The sequence below is a fragment of the Bos javanicus genome, chromosome 13 (genome assembly GCF_032452875.1).
Source record: "Bos javanicus breed banteng chromosome 13, ARS-OSU_banteng_1.0, whole genome shotgun sequence".
NCBI lineage: Eukaryota > Metazoa > Chordata > Mammalia > Artiodactyla > Bovidae > Bos > Bos javanicus.
The window spans coordinates 80944503-80965606 of NC_083880.1; the positions used below are offsets into that span (position 1 = coordinate 80944503).

Consider the following 21104-nt stretch of genomic DNA (forward strand, 5'->3'; position numbering starts at 1 on the left):
CAAGTACAGGCACTAAAAGACACAGGGAAGCAACAACCTCGTGAAAATATTATCAATTAATGAAAGTGTTGGGTCTCTCCTCCCATCCGGTTTCTTTTTGACAAATTCCTTTCTCCCCCTGTGCTTTGGATAACATGCAATGATTGGTCATATCCAGTCAAATGCTTCATAAGGTTTTTAAATCCTCAGGGCTCTAGTCTCCATTAATATGCAACGTTCTCACCCGTAAATATAATTACATACAATTATTAGCGGAAAGGGATCAGATAAGGTTTATTAAGGAAATATCCTATAATTACCCAAGTCCAAGACTTCCCTCTACATGTTAATTCAACCGAGGGTTGGAATCTGCAATCACCCACCTGAAAAACAGCTGTGGACTTTGATTTCACTTTAGGAAGCTGAGGATTCAGGGCAGGGCTGGAAAAGGGATACACCTTTGTTTAAAAGACCTGACCAGGGTAATTCTAGAAAGACAAAAGACAATGGCCCAGCTCTGGCCACTTGTGGTCTTCAAACCCTTCCAAACATCAAACTGAAAATTTAAATTTACATCATACTCACGTTGTCATACAGCAAAAACTCGCACAACATTGTAAAGCAATTCTCCAATCTAAAAAGTAAAATTTTTAAAAGGACATCTTACTTAATTTTTAGGTCTCGTAACTTCAAAGGATAGCTAAGAAACGCATGTAGTTTACAGGCATGTGGTCTTCTATGAGGATCTGTAAGAATCACGTGGGCAGAGCTCCCAGGGACTAATGTATATGATTTGAGGAACTGGGCACTTAAAGACGAGCGGAAAATGACTCCTCTGTGGTCAGGGTTTTCTACATGCATAGATCCATCATTCACTTGACAAGCACTTATTGAGCATCTGTAGTGTGCTACGTTCTATTCTAGGCATCATCAGTGAATAAGATGGTCAAGGTCACTGCCACCCAGGTGCCAACATCCTAGGGAAGGAGAACAGACCGTAAACTAGAAAACAGAACAATGAATAATAGAATTACAGCTAGTGATGGGAGCCGCAAGGAAAAGATAACAGAACAAGGGGATGTGATAAAAAAAAAAAAAGTGATGATCCTTGGGGTGGATGATTTTATTTTTTAATATCTACTTACTTATTATTTGGGCTTCCCTGGTGGCTCAGACAGGAAAGAGTCTGCCTGCAATTCAGGAGACCCAGCTTTGACCCCTGGCTTCGGAAGATCCCCTGGAGAAGGGAATGGCACCCCACTCCAGTATTCTTGCCGAGACAATCCGGGGGGTCACGGGGAGTTGGATGAGGCTGGGTGAGGATGCGCGCCGTGCAGAGACTCAGCCCCAGATTTGGGAGGTGGACCAACGGGAGCTACTGCACAGGCCGTGGCAGCGTGTTGGGTCCCCTGCAGCTCCTGCCCACTTGCTGAACAACTGTATTCTCTCCGCCACGTGCCAGACATTGCTCCAAGCCCCAGAGATGCCGAAGGGAACAACAGACACCATCCCCACTCCCTCTCACGGACCTTAAATCGGGGAGAAAAAAGCATCCAACACAGGACCAGATCGCTATATGATTGTGTCGGTGATGACAGGTGTCCCGAAGAAAACTAGGACGGTAAGAATGCAGGGAAGGGCAGGCACTTAGATCAGAGGCCCGGGGAAGGCCCCAGGGAGCGCAGGGTATCTGCTCAGGCCTGAATGAGGCGCCGTCCAGATCGGAACCAGAGGTCAGCCCGTGCTTCCCTAACCCCAGCACGTCACTGCTGTTCTCGCTGATGCCAACCCCCAGCAGAACACAGCCCCACTCCAACTCCCCTCACCACAGTGCCAACGGATGAGTAACAGAGGAGGAGGGGGATTTTCACAAGGGGAGCACAGAAGTGGGGGACCTCGCCCCACACCAGCAGCAGGGTGTGATTTATCAACGTGTGATAAAGCCTCTCATGCATTTCTCTGAAACCGCAGAGGTTTCTCTTCTCTGGTCTCTGCAGGGGGCCCACAGCTTTCTTCTTGATTCCTTTTGTCCCCACCAGCGCCCAGTCCTGATTTCTTTCTACTAAACGAAGCAATTCAGCTCAGCCCCAGTTTCTGCCACAAACACTCCCGCACGCTCAGCAAGACAGGGCTTCTTCGGAAAGGCGAGTGCTGCCCATTGTTGCCCACAGGAGACCTCACTTTCCCCACTCCTATCCCAAGTGGCTCAATGCACTATTTCTCCTTAGATACTTGGTGAGGGAAATTGTGAACACAGCTGTCCCCTTGCAAATGGGTTGTGGAACACACACGCCTGCAAGCTCCCTTCACACTCAGCCCAGGACCTGAAATTCCTGTCCATGGCATTTCTTCCTGTCTGTGGCTTCCTGTGTTTACCCTTTCTTGACGTATAATCAGGCCAAGATGAGAAAGTAGCTGAATTCCTGCCTTGCATCTATGGACTTTGGTTCAGGCAGAGGTTGGCGAACTATGGAGATCCAAGAAGAAGTTGTGCTGGAACACAGCCACATCGACTTCTCAGAAGGTCGCCCCTGGTGATTTGGGCTGAAATGCAGAGCATCACTCCCCAGCATGAAAGCAGCCACATGCATGAGACTGGGCACGGCTGTGTTCCAACACCACTTCATTTCTAGGCACTGAGATTTGAGTCTCATTGATTCTCGCACGTCACAACATATTGCTACAATTTTGATTTTTTTTCCCACCAGTGCTGTGTGTGTGCGCGTGCATGCTCAGCTGTGTCTGACTCTTTGCAACCCCATAGACTGTAGCCCACCAGGCTCCTCTGTCCATGGGATTTCCCAGGCAAGAATACTGGACTGGGTGTCATTTCCTACTCCAGGGGAATCTTCCCAACCCAGGGATCAAACCCACATCTCTTGTGTCTCCTGCTTTGGCAGGTGGATTCTTTACCTACTGTGCCACCTGGGAAGCCAGTTAAAAAGGTGAAAACCATTCTCAATTTTCAGGCCTCACAGAACCAAGCAGCAGCATGGATTTGGCCCAGGGGCCCTGGGTTGCCGCCCTGATGTTTGGTGAGGAACATCAGGCTCTCTGGGTTTTTGCCTCCCTCTCGGGAAGGCAAGGCGTCAGCACCCTCCAGCAGGAGGAGGCAGCCTGGGCCCGGCCCTGCCCCCCGGGCTGCCAGAGCCTGGAGTAGCTCCTTCCACCGAACCGGTCCCCCACCATCCCGGGCTTTAGCCCGAGCCTCCGGGACGGGGCTGCTCGCTCACCCTGGATCTCCAGCACTGAGCCCCACGGCCAGCGCCCAGCAGACACTAAACCACGTTAGCGGAGGGAAGAAACCAAGGAATGTTCGAAAGACAGAGCAGCTTTGTGCGGTTCTCAAGCCCGTCTCCAGTATCGCTCATTTATGATAAGATACAGCCATTACTTACTAGCAAAATGAATAATTAACCATTTCTCAAAGCCTGGCGGAACGGACAACAACAAAGATCGTTGTGAGTGATACGTCTAAATGACTTCTTGAAACACAGCCCGGAGCCCCCGCTCTGTGATATTTCCATTGATCGCCAAATGAGTTGAGGCCACTTTCCGCGAATTTGGGGAGGAGGAGGAGGGCCCCACTGCTTGGCTCCGGTTCTGTCTTCAGCGTTCCACAGTTAAGACCTGGCCTTGTCCAGAGCCCCATCTGTCATTACCTTTAATATCGAGGCAGCATGCTCGGATCCAAATGGAATCTGGCCGCCTGGTACAACCCGAAGGTAAACCACTTCCGATCACATCTTTCACTGTGCATCGTCTGGGCCAGCTGATGTCTGTTTCAGCCAAGCCATGGGCTCTTCTCACGACAGTGCAATGGAAAGCTGATGTTCCATGAACTTTTCTACTGGTGCCTCTTTTCCGACGGACAGCTTCACCCTGCTCCCTCGGCCTGCCTGCTCGTCTCAGAGATGGGGCCCCCGTTCCCGCTCTTCCGATTAGCTTGGGCAATAACTGGGATAATTTAGGCCTTGCCCCGTATGATCATCTGTACAGTTACAACAAATAAAACATTTTAATACAACCAGTGGCTGCATGTTTACTGTATCATATTGCTGAGAACTGACTGGATGCCAATGCTACAATGCAAGGGCGAGATGAACTCTAGAATGATGACACTAATAAGGAAATTACAAAAGGCCCAACAAATGGCATTTGTGTTAAATCAATGATGCTCTGTTTGTTTTTTTTTAATTCTAATCTTTCTTCAAAAAAAAATTATCTTTCTAAACAGTTGGCGATTCCTATTCTTGTTCGTCTTCCTGAACATAATTAAAAACATGTTGTGGCGTCTACTTAAGACATCAGCTTTCCCAAGTCTGTCTTGTCCACTGCGTTTTAAACAAAGACACTTGTTTTGGCATTGTGCCCTTAATTAATCATTGGAGGCTTTATTGCTGCACCAAAAAAAAAAAAGTGTCTCTGTTTAATGATTCATCACAAGTCCAGTTTCTGCAGAACTTAATCAAATACAGAACCAACTTTCTAATCAGCTTAAATACTGAGGAAAAAATAATAACGCAGGCCTTGTTTTTAGGGTGGTATTAAATATTTGATTTGAAGTGTTGGAATGAGACACTTTGTCTATATAGCGTGTGCCTGGGTGCTAAGTCACTTCAGTCAGGTCTGACTCTGTGACCCCATGGACTGTAGCCCACCAGGCTCCTCTGCCCAAGGGATTCTCTAGCAAGAATATTGGAGTGGGTTGCCATGCCCTCCTCCAGGGAACTCCTCAACCCAGGGATGGAACCTGCATCCCATGCCTTGCATTGTCAGGCGGGTTCTTTACCACTAGAGCCACCTGGGAAGCCCTGTTAATAGAAGTTGTTTAGGAATTCTTTCATGGGAAAGATGGAATTCTTTCAAGAGGATGGAAGCTCTTTATTTATTGAGAAAAAAGAAACTTTGATAGTTCAGTGAACGTCATTTAGCACTGGGTCTTGCTGAGGAAGAGATGAAGCCTTGAGAGACTCGTTTGAAAAGAGCCTGAAAAAAAAAAAAAAAAGAGCCTGAAGAATGCTTATCTTCATGGGCAAATTTTAAGGTTCACTCAGAATCAGCCCGTACATCACTGGTTAAGGCTGACTCCTGCTGCTGCTAAGTCGCTTCAGTCGTGTCCGACTCTGTGCGACCCCATAGACTGCAGCCCACCAGGCTCCCCCGTCCCTGAGATTCTCCAGGCAAGAACACTGGAGTGGGTTGCCATTTCCTTCTCCAATGCATGAAAGTGAAAAGTGAAAGTGAAGTTGCTCAGTCATGTCCGACTCCCAGCGACCCCATGAACCGCAGCCTACCAGGCTCCTCTGTCCGTGGATTTTCCAGGCAAGAGTACTGGAGTGGGGTGCCATTGCCTTCTCCAAGGCTGACTCCAGAAAGCGCTAAACCCACCCTTGCTAACTCTGAGCAGGCCACGGATCCTTCCTCAGTTTCACTCTGCCTTGAAATCCTAGAATGCTTGTTCGTCAGACTTCCATTCTCTAGGCATATGCCTGAACAGGATCCACATAGAAATCCTTGAGGCAAGACAAAGCACAGTAGGGCTTCCCTGGTGGTCCAGTGGTTAAGAGTCCTGCTTTACAATGCAGGGGACACTGGTTCGATCCCTAGTCCGGGAAGATGCCACGGAGCAATTCTGCCCCTGCACCATGGCTACTGAACTCTCACTCTAGAGCTCAGGTGTCACAATTGCTGGGGCCCACGCACCTGGAGCTGTGCTCTGAAACAAGAGAGGCCACTGCAGCAAGAAGCCCGCACGGCAATCAGAGAAGAGCCCCACTCACCGCAGCCAGAGGGTAGCCCCATCTCTCCTCAACCAGAGTGTGCCGTCGTGCAGCAAGGGAGACCCAGTGCAGCCACTGAATAAATAATAAATAAAATATTTTTTAAAAAGAAAAAGAAAAGTAAATAGAGCCATCTCTCTAAATCCCACCAAATCAGATCTAGGATTTTAAAGACAGTCTCAATAGGAAAGCAAAATAACTGGAGAAGTATCTCGTTTGAATTGAGCCAGCTTAACAAAATTTAACCCTTTCTGGGCTTGCGATCTGTGGCCTCCTGAAGAGGTTTTGGGCTGCTGAGCTTTTGCTGTTCTAATAGTAATAATACTAACATTCCACTATTACCATCACTGTAGTAGGAGCAGTGGTGATGCGCCTGCTGCATTTGTGAGAATTTGTGTGATTTGTTGGTCACTGCTACAGTCTTGAAACCACATTAATATGAGCTGTAGTTCAACGTGCCTCAACTCAGTCGGTGTGCCAAGCATTATCGCAGCTGTCCCTGGTGGAGTCCTCACATTCACACCAGGCATAGATACACGCACTGGAACGCCGTGTGTCTCAAACCTAGCACCGGCACTCTGAAGTCGTGTGCCTCTAGGAGCCAGGCAGGTGGGGAGCGTGGCAAACTGCTGGGCACTGGCTCAGTCCAAAGCAGGTAGGAGCTAGGCATTTCCATGTAGAAATTTGAACCCAGAGGGGCCGGTTGCCAGACCTATTTCTTTTTCAATTTTTAAAAAAATATGTATTTATTTATTTGACTGCTCCAGGTCTTAGCTGTACTACACAGGATCTTCAGTCTGAGTTGCAGTATACTGGGTCTAGTTCTCTGATGAGGGATCGAGCCCGGGCACCCTGCATTAGGAATGCAGAGTCTTAGCCACTGAACTACCAGGGAAGTCCCTCAATGTCTTTCAGAAGAAGCTATTATGTGAAAGTGTCGGTGTTCACTCCAGATTTTTCAAACGCCCGGGTAGCTCAGCTGGTAAAGAATAACCCCTAAAAAAATTATCTTTAGGCCAAACGTAGCTCTCCAGCCAACAGTTTAAGGCCTCTGCTATCAAGCAACTCTTGAGATAAAGGATATTTCTCTTCCGCTAAACTAAAAGTAAAATCATCTTTTACTTTATTTATTTATTTATTCCACTAATAAAAGCCAGTACATTCCGTATTAATTGCACAAGTAGGTTTGGCCACCTAGAGGCAGGGGGAGGAATTCGATGACCTTAGGGATCTTCACTCGCCTCGGTTCTGTTCAAGCAGGTGACCCACTGGCCCTCTGCACCCAGGCCCGTGGAGACCCTCAGCCTTCCCCTCTCCACAGCACTCCTCGCCTCCCCTATCAGCTGATTAACGTGACTCCATGGGCATAAGAGGCCCAGGCGTCCTGCAGGTGCTAAGCACTGTCTGAGGAGTTCTGAGGGGGCTGGTATGGTAGCTAGGCAGCCAGCAAATGTGACTTCTCCACTGGGGTAATGCAGGAGAGAGGCTTGTGCGATGAGCCTGCTTATCACCAAAGAATGATGAAATCTAGACAGCGGAGTCACTCATGAACCCAGGGGGCTTCTGTTCTGTCCAAAGGAGATACACACTCGTTGAGAGGGAGGAAGTCCACTCCATTTACCCCCACCAGAATGAGGAAACTGACACTCCAAAAATGGGCCCGTGTACTCTTGATGGGAGCAGAAACGGCTTTGCTTTCTTAAGAAGGAATTTGGCGAGAACTGACAAAAGTTTAAGCCTTTATTCTCTTCAACCTGCGAGTTTATGGCCGGAAATTTATCTTTTACATCTATTTGTTGTTGCTGTTGTTGTTCGGTCCCTCAGGTGTCCGTCTCTCTGTGATCCCATGGACTGCACACGCCAGGCTCCCCTGTCCTTCACTGTCCCCTGGAGTTTGCGCAAATTCAGGTCCATTGCATCAGTGATGTCATCTAACCATCTCATCCTCTGGCCTCCCCTTCTCCTCCCACCTTCAATCTTTCCCAGCATCAGGGTCTTTTCTAACGAATCCAGGTCTTAGGATCTTCACATAGGGTGGCCAAAGTATTGGAGCTTCGGCTTCAGCATCAGTCCTTCCAATGAATATTCAGAGTTGATTTTCTTTAGGGTTGACCGGTTTGGTCTCTTTGCAGTCCAGGAGACTCTCAGGGTCTTCTCCAGCACCACTCAGGGTCTCCTCCAGCACCACTCAGGGTCTCCTCCAGCACCACAGTTCAAAAGCATCAGTGTTTCAGCGCTCAGCCTTCTTTCTGGTCCAACTCTCACATCTGTACATGACAAGTGGAAACACCACTGTTGTGACTACCCAGACCTTTATCAGCAAAGTGATGTCTCTGCTTTTGAATATGCTGTCTAGGTTCGTCATAGCTTTTATTTCAAGGAACAAGAGTTCTAATTTCATGGCTGGGCATGTATTAATATAGGAAGGTGTGTTCAAAATGATGTTGCCTCCACATGGAGGGTAGTGGTTCAAACCATGGACTCTGGTGCCAGACCCACTAGCTTGAATCTCAGCTCTGTGGGTACAAGCTGTGTCATCTTAGGCAAGCTGCTTTACTTCCCTGTGCCTCAGTCTCCTCTGCTGAAAAATGGGACTATTAAAATATCTGTTGCATATGGTCACTAGGAGAGTAAATGAATTAATAGCCCTATTAAATGTGAGGTATTTTCACCCATTGAAATTGCACAAGCATTTTTCAGTTTTCCACACCAGAAGATTCAATAAGGTCCTTCAAAACAATGAAACAAATCTCTATGTGTTGGTAGAAAATCCTAAGATTTATTATTTAACAGAAATACCAAGTGGCTACAGCATTCACCTTTGTGTTTAAAAATAACATATAAATCATATTCAACAAAGAACCTGCTATTAGCCACTGGGGTAATCCTGATTTTTCCTTTTATATAAAATTTTTTTTTTAATCTTATTTAAGTAAGATTTAATGTGTGAGTAAACACACACCATCTTAAACATAAATACTATGCTTATCTTGTTGTTTAGTCACTAAATCATGTCTGACTTTTTTGCAACCCCATGGGCTGTAGGACCAGGCTCCTCTGTCCATGGGATTCTCCAGGCAAGAACACTGGAGTGGGTTGCCATTCCCTTCTCCCATGCGTGAGAGTGAAGTCGCTCAATCGTGTCCGACTCTCAGCCACCCCATGGACTGCAGCCTACCAGGCTCCTCCGTCCATGGGACTTTCTAGGCAAGAGTATTGGAGTGGGTTGCCGTTTCCTTCTCCAGGAGATCTTCCCGACCCACGTCTCCTGCATAAGCAGATTGTTTACCACACAGCAACCAGGGAAGCCTGTGTTTATTTGTGGAGAGTATTCCTGCTCTGACCGGAAAGAAGCACTAGGCTTGGATGGAGAGCTTTTAATGTTTGAATGGTTTGAAATTTTTGCCAAGTTCTTGTGCTTTTTTTTTTTAATCCAAGAAGAATCTTATTTGAAAGGAAAAGCCGGGACTAAGCTCAGTGTCTGCTGGCGGTGGACTGTACCCCAGGGCTCAGGACCCCGTGTTCCCACGTGGACCTTTCCGCCCTCCCTTACTGAGGACGCGGCCACCTGGCTCCCTGCGGGGCGGGGCGGGGGGCGGTGCGGTCTGCGGGAAGCCCTGGCTCCGCCCCTTCCGGCTGCTGACCTGCCGCAAGGAATGTCACGTCTCTGTGCCTCCCCTCCTGTCTGTCCCGTGAGCACGCACAGCTCCCCCAGGACTCTGAGAGCACTGACTGAGCAAAGGTTTGCAGGGGCGGGGGCAGGGCCTGTCGTCTATAAAAGCGGGGGTTATTACTGCATATGGTGGCTCATTTCCAACTACCAGCTTCACGAAGGTGGCACGAATCAAGACGTTCTCTATTGTCATTTATGCAAATTAAGGAGACAACACCTAGGGAAGAAAATATCTTGCCTGTCTCTCTCTTGTTTTTCTTCTGTCTTTAACATACCCCATTACCAAAAGCCCTTAGGCTTCTGTTGATCACTTACACAATAAACACATTAAAATCAGCAAAGCGCCAGGTTGGCTATTGTCTAAGCTTCATCTTTTTAGTCCAGTGCTCAGCTTGAGAAATGCCTGTGGGGGGGAAATTAAAATATGCAATGATAAATTGTCGATATTGTTAATTCTAGAGATGCAAGGGCTACAGTTCAGACAGGTGTGCCCTCCACCCTGGCCCAGGACCCCACCGCCCCCTTCCACAGTTCCCGCCCCTTCTGATCCCCACCCACACCCTCCCCCACGTACCCTACACACGCACAACTTTCTCCACACATGCCTCCTGGATAATGCCATCTTTATTACCCTACAACTGTTTTTCAGATAATCTACCTATCTCTAGCTGTTTCTACAGTTCCCCCCAAATCCATATAACGTCTTAACTCCATAATACAAACAATAAGCAAAGAGAAAGCATATCATAGGAAAATAACATGATACATATGCATGTGTGTACATATTATATATGTGTGTATATATTCTATATGTGGACATGTATGCACTCATATGCTCAGTTGCTCAGTCATGTCTGACTCTTTGTGACCCCATGGACTGTAGCCTGCCAGGATTCTCTGTCCATGGGATTTTTCAGGCAAGAATAGTGGAGTGGCTGCCATTTCCTTCTCCAGGGGATCTTCCAGACCTAGAGATCAAACCCGCGTCTCCTGTGTCTCCTGTATTACAGTCCGTTTCTTTACCACTGCACCACTTGGAAAGCCCTGTGTACAAGTATGTCCACACACACACACACACACACACGCAAACACACACACACAAACACACACATACACACAGACACACAAACACACACACACAAACACACACATACACACAGACACACACAGACACACACACACAAACACACACAAACACACACACACCTACACACACACACACACACATACACACAAAACACACACACACAAACACACACACACAAACACACATATACACACAAACACACACATACACACAGACACACACATACTCAGGCATCACTGCATTAGGAGGCATAAGCAAAAGTCTGGATTAAATAGAAGTAAGATGATATTTATTTGCACTTTTTATACTGACATTTTGCAATAAAAGCTAAACAATACACATGTGTGCATGTGTGTGTACACGCATTGTGAGTCCAACAACTGCCACAAGGGCAGTGAAGCCAGGGGAGGGTCAAGCAGGGTCTGCACTGAGGAATTTGCAGTTTGCAGTGTAGGAGAGTTACCCTGGTGCTCATGTGAAAGGCGCATGGGTGGAGACAGGAGGAGGCAGGAGACCATCCAATGACCGCCACCATCACCCTCAGCTTCAAGGGCTCAGGAAGAGGAGAGAGTGAAGACTCTTGGTGGCCCCGCCACTGAGCCTTGCTGGTGCTCTGGACGTTTGCCGAAGTCTCAGCAGTCGTCAGGGTGATGTTGTGGGTAGCACAGCCTTCAAATATGGACAGAACACAGGCTTCATCGACAACATCAGGGGAACTGGACCTAATAACAATATCCAGAAAAATCTGCTAATCAGGTCATTTCTTCTCACAGTAGTGGGGTTTGATTCACCTGTCAATTTCCCCTGGACTCTGAGCTCCCTGAGAGCCCAGCCTTTGCTCTTTCAATCTCTGTGGCATCAGGGATTAGGATGTCGTGTCTGGGGACCAGACCAAATCCTGCCCATCACCTATCTGTGTAAATAAAGCGTCAGGGATGCAGCCACACCTGTTCATGATATGTTACCTGTGCTGCCTTAGCCCTATGATGTCAAGGTTGAGGACTTGACACAGAGACCCTGTGATGTGTGAATTCTGAAATATTTACTATCCAGCTCTTCAAGAAAGTTTACCAGGCTCTGAGCTAGCATCATGCAGAGGACATATAAATATTTATTCAACACACGAGTGTGAATGTCAATCATCACAGGATTTCCATTGACTGCTTTTTGGCTGACACACCCCTTGAACGGCACCCCCAAAGGTGAAACTTTTTTTCTGGGTCACACTCCTTGTCCTGATTTGTCCAGTTCTTTGGGGAATCCCTGAGCAGAGTTGGGTTGGAGAGGCAGGGTGAGGAGGGCTTGAAGACAGCAAGCGGGCCCTCAGGAGCGGAAGCTTTAGCAGTCTTGGCCCAGGGTGCCATCTCGGGCAGGGCAGTTCCCCAGGGCGTCCCACACCGCGCGAGACGGCGCGAGACACTGAGTCGCATCTCCGGCCTCCAGCCCCTAGAAGGCAGTAGTGCTTCCTCTCTTCCAGGGCGTGACATCCAGAAATGGCTCCCAGGAGGCAAAAATCTCCCAGTTGAGACCCTTGGCTCTAGAGAGAGACTGCAGATAAGAACTAAGTACTGGGGTCTTCGTATAAATGTCCCTGAGGATAGTCCCCACATTAAAAAAAAAAAAAATCTTGACAGGCATATACACAGCCTCCCTCTGTAGTGCAGTCTAATTACCCACCCTCAGGAAATTTCTGATATCCAGCCTAAACCCCTTCAACTGCATTTGCCCCTCTTTTTTCTTACTCCATCATTAATGAAAAATAAAAACTAGAACCAGTACATAAGCTCTCCATATTAACCCTCCTCCCATGACAGTCCCTTCACAGAGGGAGCTGGGGAATGCATAGTACAGTCAGTCAGTCGGCTGCTGAGTAGCCCCCTGCCAGCACTGCTTTAGGGGCTGAACCAGAACAAGGAACAAGACTGACCCAGTTTCTGATCTCACAGAGCTACATTTTAGTGAAAAGAACAAATTAGTAAGTAAATAATCAAACAGTATCAGTGATTGTTGAGTGTTTGATGCTATAAGAGTGAGTCATAGCAGCAAAAGAGACACAGATGTAAAGAACAGACTTTTGGACTCTGTGGGAGAAGGCGAGGGTGGGATGATTTGAGAGAATAGCACTGAAACATGTATATCACCATATGTGGAATGGATCACCAGTCCAGGTTCCATGCGTGAGTCAGGCGCTCAATGCTGGTGCACTGGGATGACCCTGGGGGACGGGATGGGGAGGGAGGCGGGAAAGGGGTTCAGGATTTGGAACACATGTACACCCATGGCTGATTCGTGTCAATGTATGGTGAAAGCCACTGCAATATTGTAAAGTAATTCAGTTCAGTTCAGTTGCTCAGTCATGTCCGACTCTTTGCGACCCCATGAATCGCAGCACGCCAGGCCTCCTTGTTCATCACCAACTCCCGGAGTTCACTCAAACTCATGTCCATTGAGTTGGTCCATCCAGCCATCTCATCCTCTGTCGTCCCCTTCTCCTCCTGCCCCCAATCCCTCCCAGCATCAGAGTCTTTTCCAATGAGTCAACTCTTCACATGAGGTGGCCAAAGTATTGGAGTTTCAGCTTTAGCATCAGTCCTTCCAAAGAACACCCAGGACTGATCTCCTTCAGAAGGGACTGGTTGGATCTCCTTGCAGTCCAAGGGACGTTCAAGAGTCTTCTCCAACACAGTTCAAAAGCATCAATTCTTCAGCGCTCAGCTTTCTTCACAGTCCAACTCTCACATCCATACATGACTACTTGAAAAACCATAGCCTTGACTAGACGGACCTTTGTTGGCAAAGTAATATCTCTGCTTTTTAATATGCTCTCTAGGTTGGTCATAACTTTCCTTCCAAGGAGTAAGCGTCTTTTAATTTCATGGCTGCAGTCACCATCTGCAGTGATTTTAGAGCCCAAAAAAATAAAGTCTGACACTGTTTCCACTGTTTCCCCATCTATCTGCAATGAAGTGATGGGACCAGCTGCCATGATCTTCGTTTTCTGAATGTTGAGCTTTAAGCCAACTTTTTCACTCTCCTCTTTCACTTTCATCAAGAGGCTTTTGAGTTCCTCTTCACTTTCTGCCATAAGGGTGGTGTCATCTGAATATCTGAGGTTGTTGATATTTCTCCCGGCAATCTTGATTCCAGCTTGTGCTTCTTCCAGTCCAGCGTTTCTCATGATGTACTCTGCATAGAAGTTAAATAAGCAGGGTGACAATACACAGCCCTGATATACTCCTTTTCCTATTTGGAACCAGTCTGTTGTTCCATGTCCAGTTCTAAATGTTGCTTCCTGACCTACATATAGGTTTCTGAAGAGGCAGGTCAGGTGGTCTGGTATTCCCATCTCTTTCAGAATTTTCCACAGTTTATTGTGATCCACACAGTCAAAGGCTTTGGCATAGTCAAGAAAGCAGAAATAGATGTTTTTCTGGAACTCTCTTGCTTTTTCGATTAGCCTCCAATTAAAATAAATCCATTTTTTCCAAAAAAGAGTGAGTCATAGGGGGCTTCCCCTATGGTCCAGTGGTTACAAATCTGTCTTGCAGTGCAGGGTTGAGGGTTCGATCCCTGGTCAGGGAACAAAGATCCCACATGCTGCAGGGAAACTTAAGTCCTTGCACCATGACTAAGACTCAGGGCAGCCAAATAATAAATCTTAAAAAATGTGTCATAAGTCAGTTATATCTCAGTAAACCTGGAGAAAAAAAGAGTAGGTGTACCCTCAGCTAGGATGGTAAGGAAAGCCCTCCCTGTGGAGGAGGCATTTAAACGGAGGCCTAACTACCGCTGAGGAGCAGAACCACTGAGAGTCGTGGGCAGAACGCGTGGTTTCACTGTGTTAACCCTTCGGAGTTTGTGTTCTGGGATGGGTGTGGCGAGGCCTCTCTCCTGACGTCCCCTCCGTGTCCCCATCCTTCTGACATGAGGGGAGGAGCTCTGAGTGGTCCTCCGTTCCCTGAGCAGCTTCATGAAACAGCCCTGTTGGGACTTCCCCACTGGTCCAGTGGCTAAGACTCCATGCTTCCAGTGGAGGGACACAGGTTCAATCCCTGGTCAGGGAACTAAGATCCCACATGCTGTGCAGTGCAGCCAGTAAATTTTAAAAAAAGAAAAGAAAGAGCCCTGTCAATCAGCCTGACTCTGCCTCAGGCTGTCAGGTGGATTTCCTATGACTAGTCAGTGCTAGACCTAAGGGATCCCTAGGTTCTCCAGGAGATTAACCAGAACCTGAAGTCTTCTCCCCACCCCCAGCTCAGTCCCCACAAGTCCCAGCAATGAGGCAGGCACCTGGAAGGGAGTCAGGGAGGCTAGGATGGCTCAGAGGATATTCATCTGAGTGGGGAGGCCTCTGATCACTTCCACTAAACCAGAGTAGAAATGTCTAGGCTCACCTCCCTCTCTCCTCCAGCACCTCCAGTAAGCTCCTTTCTTTCTCCCAAAGGTTGAGCTACTTCCTACAATAAACCAGATCCCAGAGGTGACTTATAACATGAGAAAAATCCAGGCAGGTAGAAAAGTTGTACCTAGTTGCTAGTGGAAGCCAGGAGGGAAAAATCGATGGTCTGGGGCTTCTGGCACCTTTATGAACTAGGCTGTTTTGTTTACTTGTGATCCAGCCTCCTGAGATACACTGCAGGTGAGAGGGTGGACTCTGGGGTCCTATAGGTGTGAGTGCAAATCTGGGCTGCCCTTACAGGCTGCCAGACCTTGAGGAAGCCATGTAAACGCTTTGAGCCTTTGTTTCTTTCTCTGCGAAATGAAAAGTTCTACTTTGGACAGTTGTTATGATGATAAGAGAGAGGTATATGCTAATCACAACAATAACATCCATCATGCACTGAGTTTCTACTGTGTCCTAGGCACTGTGCTAAATTATTTTCATAAATATTCGATCTTCACAGTGGCCCTAAGGGCAGGACCCATTTTCTGGGTGAGAAGAGTGAGGCTTAGAGATGCTAAACCGCACACCCACATCTGCCCACTTTGGAAGGAGCAAAGCTAGTTGTTGTCACCAAGTCATGTCCAACTCTCTGAGACCCCATGGACCGCAGCACACCAGGCCTCCCTGTCCTTTACCACCTCCCAGAGTTTGCCCAAGTTCATGTCCATTGAATTGGTGATGCCATGCAACCATCTCATCCTCTGTCATCCCCTTCTCCTCCTGCCTTCAATCTTTCCCAGCATCAGGGTCTTTCACAATGAGTCAGTTTTTCGCATCAGGTGGCCAAAGTATTGGAGCTTCAGCATCAGTCCTTCCAATGAGAATTCAGGGTTGATTTCCTCTAGGATGCACTAGCTTGGTCTCCTTGCAGTCCCGCGGTCTCTCTAGAGTCCTGTCTAGTACCACAGTTCGAAAGCATCAGTTCCTTGGCACTCAGCCTTCCTGAGCCCAAATGCTAGGCGCTTGCCACCGGTCCCCTCTGCTGCGGGTGATCCATAAAAAGTGCTGTGCTCCGTGTCGTGGTTCTCATCCCAGGGGGGATAAGTGTAGGAGTGGATGGACAGAAACCTGCCTTCACTACCCACAAACGTGAGCAGCATGAGTAGCTGCTGGGGCAGGAGGAGCATTTCAGAGAGAGAGCAGCTGCTGCTTGTCGGAGGTGCCCTGTCCCAGCACTCAAGGGCAGTGCTCGGCTGGCGTCCTAACGCCCCCCGCTGAGCCCAGTGGCTGATGCAGTCACGCTGGGGCCATGCACACTGCACCCTCTCTGTGGCTGTACCCCACGTGTAAAGCAGGGATTTGCAAATTCATTCATGGAATTTGCCAGGATTTATGTATTAAGGCCCCCTTCCCCAGTGCCTGGCACTGTTCTGTAGAGAAGTGGGTAAGATGGACATAAAAAGTTAAAAAGTTAGTCACTTAGTCGTGTCTGACTCTTTGTGACCCCAAGGACTGTAGCTCACCAGGCTCGTCCATGGAATTCCCCAGGCAAGAATATGGAGTGAGTTGCCATTTTCTTCTCCACGAGATCTTCCCCACCCAGGGATTGAACCCAGGTCTCTGGCATTGCAGGCAGACGCTTTACCAACTGAGCCAGCAGGGAAGCGAAGATGGACATAAATTCTGCCCTCAAGTAGCTCACCCCCTGCGGTGGAAGGAAATCCAGAGAGTCAAACGTGTAACGGGACCACACAGGAAGAATCCAGGGTCTGTGCCCGCAGGAAGGGTGGAGGGGAAGTATCGGTGCAGGAAGACGTTCAGGATGACGTGGGGTCAGAGGAAGCCTGGCTGAGAAGGGGAATGGGCAAGGGTGGGCCGGGCGGGAGGCTGGGCGAGAAGGTTCCAGGCGTGGGAAACAGGGAGAGAAACCGACGGCGCGGAGTCGAGCCGGCCCACTCGGAAAAATTTCCCTGACTGTGCTCCTCAGAGCACCAAGACCACAAGAGGCTCCTCAGGAAAAGCCTGTGGGGTCCGACAAGCTTTGCGAATCCCTCATACCCCGTGTCTGGAGTTTGTGGTGCCTGTTAGCATAAAGACAGGCAGACTGGCCGAGGTGCTAAGTGGAGCCTGGTTCAGCCATCCACCAGCCTCTGCAACTGCACGACCATCTCTTCGTGCAACACCTGTTGGCATTCCGCAGAGCTTTGCCTCCACGGGAGCCAACCTTGCCCTGTGGTTTAAGCTTAGGGCCCTTTCTCTACAATGCGCGGGTTTCTTGACTCGCGGTCCCGCACGGGACTGTTCAGCCAACACTCACTGAGTGCCTCTTGCTAAGGGCCAAACACTGGGCCAGACCCAGCGCGACACGGAGTGGGGACAAGCTGCCGCCTCCTCTTCAAGAGTCACGCGGTCAGCCCACGCAGAGGTGGGCAGAGGAGAAAAAGCGGGCGGATGCTGAGGCTCCCCTGGGGAGTCAGCGACCCGGACTTTCCAGCGGACCGCTTTGGGGACTGAACGGAACTGACATGTCCCAAAGCGCTGCTCGTCTCTCTTGTGGCATTTTCTGGACCAACCCATAGTAGGAGCGCACACAGAGGACCCCTGCCAAATCCGAGTGCTTTTAAAAGCAAGAAGCGGGTGGTCGCTTAGAGATCAGATGAAAGGAAAACCCGCCCAGGAGTTTGTGCCTTCTCAACACCTTTCCAAGAAGGGGACTGCAAGCTTCAGGACCAGCCCCGGCAGATCCAAACGCAAATGGACACCTACGTACAGCTCCCCAGCCCCAAGCAACCCCTGAGCTAGAATGAACTGGCTACCTCCGCCACGCACACGCCATCCTCACCAACCGCATACACACGGCACACACCCACGGATCAGGCCTCCTCGCTTACCACCCGCATAGGATTCGTTTTCAAAGGCGAGGCTTCCCTCATAAAGATCTAGTGTCGAAGAACAGGAGGCCCTGCTGGCAGAGGGCAAGAACAAACCGTCTTTACTGACATGTAAAACCTACTCATCGTTCAGTTCAGGATTCAGTCGCTCTGTTGTGTCCAACTCTTGGGGATCCCATGACTGTAGCCTGCCAGGCTCCCCTGTCCATGGGATTCCCCAGGCAAGAACACTGAAGTGGGTTGCCATTTCCTTCTCCAGATGATCTTCCCAATCTAGAGATTGAACCCAGGTCTCCTGCACTGGCAGGCAGATTGTTTTGCCACTGAGCCACCTGGGAAGCCCATACTTATTTTAATCACCCCTGAACATACTCATGTTTAATTCAAAATATTGTCTCCTTCAGTTTACAGTCAGGACTGGAGGAGCAATGTAACACAGTGTTAAGAGCATAGAACACAAATAACGATGCCTACACTTACCAGCAGAAATTTAAGCCCCTGATTTGAGCCAGATGCTCTAAAGGGCATTACCTATTAACTCCTTGCGGCATTCTTAGCCCCATTTTACAGATGAGAAAACAGAGTCTTAAAAAAGGTGCAGTGGTTTACCCAAGGGCACACAGAGGAAGACACACAGCCAGATTAGACACCTGTCTTGAGTCGCCTCCTTATGAGAGGTGTGTGGACCTTGGTGTGCTTGAGTTTCAGCCCCGAAGCTTTCCTGCAGGGGCACCTTCAGGAAAACCTGCCAAAGCTTGCAGCCACCCTGAGAACTCCCACGTGTCACCTCATTGCTCTGCTTCATCCACACTCCAATATTAAAAGGTCCATTGGTTCTTCCTCATTTGACCAGTTAGACAACTGATGCTTTGAGGCCATCTGAAACTGGTCCAAAAAACCAAGCTGCCAAGTAACCAAGTCATGTCTTAAGCCAGTGATTCTCAGCCAGGGCGAGTTTGTGTGCCAGAGGATGTTTGCGTTACCTGGAGACCTGCTGGGTGGTCACAACTGGGGCTGGCGGCACTGCGGGCATCTGGGAAGAGGCCGGGGTGTGGCTCCACTCCACACGATACGCAGGACAGCCCCCATCCCACGGTGAACAGTGATCCAATCCAAGGGCAGGACGGGCAAGGCTGAGCCACCTCGGTTTAATCCAGGTTTATCCAGCACCAGAGTCAATAATAATCTTGCACCATTTTACTTCTCTTAGGGTTCATAAGAGCTGACTCATTGAAAAAAAGCCCTGATGCTGGGAAAGACTGAAGGCAAAAGGAGAAGGGGGCGGCAGAGGATGAGATGGTTAGAAAGCATCACCAACTCCACGGACATGAGTCTGAGCAAACCCCAGGAGATAGTGAAGGAGAAGGGAGCCTGGCATGCTGTAGTCCATGAGGTCACAAAGGGCTGCACGTGACTTAGCGACTGAGCAACAGTCCAAGGGTTCATAAACCTCAACGGTGTTGACATTTGGGGCCAACGTGTCTGATGGGAAGGCTGTCCTGGCGCACGTGTATGGGATTTTCACAGCATTCCTGGCTTTTACCCCTTAGATACCAGGAGCCCTGCACCCTCCCTGCATCCTGACAACCAAAAATGTCTCCAGGGATCGCCAAGTGCCCCCAGCACCCAGCTCGTACTGCAGGACTCCCTCTCCTTCCCCTAGTGGGAGGCACATCACCCCCGGTTGAGAAGCATCACTCTAACCAAAGGAAAATCAGTTTAGCTATGAAATAAGAATTAAAAGCTCCCCTGGGAAATATTAAGAGAATGTTCTGGATAACCATTATTTAAATATGTAAAAAAAATGTAGGTCAGGGTATGTGTGAAGATATATTAAATACCCAGGCATGTCTGTCAGAGAGGAATATCCCCTTTTATGATCTCCTGCCCAAGTATTGTTGGGGCAACAAATTAACCGACCTCTTTAATTCCCAGCTCTGCGTTATCCATCACGTTGAGCTTCAGAGACTATCCGGCAGAATAGAAATACAGAGCAGAATTCCCTTTGTGTTGTTAACAGTGTTCTATTTTGGGAGCTCCGTTATTATTCCAAAATGAACTAGATCTTAACTTGCAGCAGTGTTACTAGGAGAGGAGCCGTGAGCGGCCCGCAGCTGACCCACAGTGGGCGGCTGCCAGCCCCTCTCCCTTCGAGAAGCGGCCTGTGCTCAGACCCCAGGCAGCAGACGGGGCCCGTGAACACTGGACAAGCGCCTGGTCTGGTTCCAGGTGAATGAGGCGCTCATTTCACTAAGAAAGCTTGTCCCTCTCCAGCAAGCTAAAAATGTACACCTGCACAACCGGAGCATCTTCACCAGTGACCATCTACTAAGAACGTCTGCACGACAAAACATCATTCCACAAGAAAGAAGGCAGTTCTGCTGTTTGCAGCAACACGGAGGCACCTGAAGGACAGTCCGCTGAGTGAAGGGAGCCAGAGGAGAAAGACAAATTCTGCATGATCTCACTTCTGTGCGGAATCTAAAAACCAAAAAAAAAGCCAAACAGAGGGTAGAGGGTGGTTCTCGGGGCTGAGGGAGTGGGAAGCGAGGAGATGCTGGTCCTGGCAGACCAGCGCTTGGTGGTTGCGGGACCACGTTCTGGGGAGCCAGCGCCCAGCACCGGGGTCTAGCGGCGAGGGTACCGCAGGGCACACTTGCAATTTGCTGGAAGGACAGAGCATAAGCGTTCTTGCCACACACACACAGATACACACACACGACCGTGTGAGGGTGTGTTAATTAACCTGACGGTGGTGATCATTTCACAGTGAATACACATGTGAAATCGCCACACTGCACGTGTAAAATATATGCAGGGTTTTAAGAAGTTTTTATTTGGCTTCGCGGGTCTTCGTCGTGGCATGCTGCATTTTTAATTTTGGCACGCGGGGTCTTCACTTGCAGCATGTGGGTTCTAGTTCCCTGACCGGGGACCGAACCCCAGGCATTGGGAGTGCGGAGTCTTAACTGCTGGATCACCAGGGATGTCCCACATGCTGCAACGAAAACCTGGTACGGCCAGATAAATAAGTATAAATATTATACACAGCTTTTTGTCAATAAAAAAGAATTTCCACGGCTTGGGAATCGAGGCACAGCTAAGATCTCACAACCTTCCCATGATGATATAAATCAGGGGTCAGCAAATGTTTTTGATAATGAGCCAGACAGTAAATATTTTCAATTCTGCAGGTCATACAACCTCTGTTGCAGCTGTTCAATTCTGCAGCATGTTAATATGGCCATAGACAGGATGTAAATGATGAGCCGTGTTCTGCTAACACCTTATTTATGGAATCTGAAAT

General features: G+C 48.7%; 1 protein-coding gene and 1 long non-coding RNA gene across 3 annotated transcripts in view; one reads left to right on the top strand and one right to left on the bottom strand.

Moving 5' to 3' along the window:
* Window positions 1–21104, top strand: part of TSHZ2 (teashirt zinc finger homeobox 2) — a 496422-nt gene that overhangs the window by 430817 nt on the left and 44501 nt on the right. The window lies entirely within an intron of this gene.
* Window positions 4785–19253, bottom strand: LOC133259913 (uncharacterized). The gene is made up of 4 exons (XR_009740582.1): window positions 18781–19253; window positions 9751–9838; window positions 5763–5837; window positions 4785–4968 (listed from the first exon to the last, which is right to left on the bottom strand). It is a non-coding gene; the product is annotated as an uncharacterized LOC133259913 (long non-coding RNA).